The sequence below is a fragment of the Dendrobium catenatum genome, unplaced genomic scaffold (assembly GCF_001605985.2).
Source record: "Dendrobium catenatum unplaced genomic scaffold, ASM160598v2 original_scaffold_199380, whole genome shotgun sequence".
Lineage (NCBI taxonomy): Eukaryota > Viridiplantae > Streptophyta > Magnoliopsida > Asparagales > Orchidaceae > Dendrobium > Dendrobium catenatum.
This window is the reverse complement of record NW_021517797.1, coordinates 1-2,363: the sequence shown is the minus strand read 5'-3', so window position 1 is coordinate 2,363 and position 2,363 is coordinate 1. Positions and strand designations below refer to the sequence as shown.

At 31.2% G+C, this 2,363-nt stretch overlaps 1 non-coding gene across 1 annotated transcript; it reads right to left on the bottom strand.

The window, feature by feature from the left end:
- Window positions 1–518: 518 nt before the first annotated feature.
- Window positions 519–591, bottom strand: TRNAE-CUC. The gene has a single exon. It is a non-coding gene; the product is annotated as a tRNA-Glu (tRNA).
- Window positions 592–2,363: the final 1,772 nt, after the last annotated feature.

Genomic DNA, 2,363 nt, shown 5'->3' with positions numbered 1-2,363 from the left:
TTATGAAAGGAAACTATTTTTCATATTAACTTTAAAAAATTATTTTCTCCATAATTGTTTCATAATCACCTTAATAAAAAATTGCAATCGTCACAAATGAACCCTTAGTCCAACTTTGTAGGTATTTTGAAAAAAAAATTAATATAAAAAATTTATCAAATGATATATTGATAAGGTATTTGAGCAGAATGGTTTTAAAAATTTTGAATATATTTTGAGATCAGATTAATGAAATACAATTTTTTTGTTTATTATATTTATTTCAAAATAAATTTAATGATTTCAAAATTCAACATGATTATTTGCTCTCATAAATAATAATAATAAATCACGTTAATCAAATTCATTTTATAATCACATTCCATAATTAAAAAGTTGTGCAGTCTCTGGGTTTAATCCTGATAAGCTTCTAACGCAAATGTAAAAATAACGAACAAGAATTTCTACTAATCATTATTATTGCAAATGAGCAAAATTAATAAAAAATGCAGAAAATCATCGAATATAAAAAATTTGATTTCCGTTGCCGGGACTCGAACCCGGGTCTCTCGGGTGAGAGCCGAGTATCCTAACCAACTAGACTACAACGGACTTGTGATATCTTTGTCGATAATTTCATATAAATTCATAACATTTTATATTCAAAATTTGAATTTTAACAAATTGATCATCCAACTGAACATTCCAATAAAGCAAAAGAAATAAACAACTTCAGAAACATTATTATCTAAGTTCAAATGAGACCAAGTAAAGCACTTAAGTATAATTAAAAGTTTTCTAGTATTATTTGAGAGGCCAATGGATCTTCATCAATGGCTTTTGATTAGAGAACTACAATGAGTCTAAGATCAAACAATTCGGATGTCATTAAAGATAGTTAATGCTCTATAATTAATGAAATGAATATGAGTTATCCGATGAAATATTCATAGATTTTAAATAAATTTAGCAACATGATGCTAAAAAAAATTGTCCTGATATATAAGTTATCTTGTGTGTTTTTAATTGTTCTATCAAATGGCAGATATTGATTCCTTCGATCATAGAGCATTCATTTAGCATGTAAGAGTCTTAATGATGTTATAATTAAGTGATTTTGAGCTCGTTGAGCCATTTGATTCAATTATAAGCATGTTATATTTGAATATTATTTGATCATCAAGTTAATGCTCATACTTTAAGCTTTTGATTTGAGCCTATTTGGGCTAAGATTAGACCGATTTTGATGTCATTGAGTTCGTCTTGTCAAGATATTCAATTTGACTGTAAATATACTAAGATTAGAGTTTGGATGATCCCAAATTTAATTTCAGAAGTTTTCAACTTAAATATGACTCAAGATTCGTGCTCGAAAAAGGCAACTTTTTTGTGACGTATCATTTATGTGATTTCAATTCTTGATGTGAGTTCAATACAAGAGTTTAACTTCTCTTTGGATGACTTCTAATCTTTGAGGAGTTGAACTCTCGCCTTGTTGATTTTAATTTTTGGTTGAGTTGAATTTTCCTTCAAATAAATTCAATTCTTAGACAATTTGAACCCTCCTTTAAATGACTTCAACTCTTGGTTGAAATTTTGACTTCAACACTTCAAAGCTTATAAGATGAATTCGGGCTCTTTGAACGCACCCTTGAACATCTTGAAGTTTGAGATGAGTTCAAGCACATTAATGACTGTAAGTTTAAGACATCGTTTGGGACGGCTTAAATAGGTTTTTAGTATAAAAGTTAAAAATTTTATACTAAAAAATTGCTTTAAGAAGCAGGAAGAAAGCTGTCACAAACGAAGCCTAAGACTACTTTAGTCTCACATTTTTACCCGATTAATCTAATCTTATTGATCATGAGTGTACAATATTATTATAACTACTTTTATTTTAATTATCTTTAAAAAAAGTATTTTTTTTTTATAATTGTTGCGGGCTAGAATATATGCGGCGATAGAGTTTTAATCGTTCGTCTTAGCATTATATGGATATCCAGCTCACACACATAGAACACAAGATTTTTTACGTGAAAAACCCTTGAAAGGGGAAAAACCACGGGGCCTAGCCCAGTTGAAAAGATTTCACTATAACTTGAGTTAGTTACAATGGGCTGACTCGTCTCTGAAGACGATCAGATTACAAGTAGCAATTGTACAATAGAAGTCTGGGTGTCGAGTAATGATCTGGCAGGACTTCGGCCCTTAGATGATGATTAGGCAGAACTTCGAGCCTTAGATGATGATCTGGTAAAGATGAGAGTCTTCGACAATGGCTTGGCAAAGATGAGAGCTTCAGGTGAAGGTCTGGCGGAACGTAGGGCGCCCGACGAAGGTGAGGGCCTCAGGTGGTGGTCCGATGAAGCACAGGACGTCAGGTG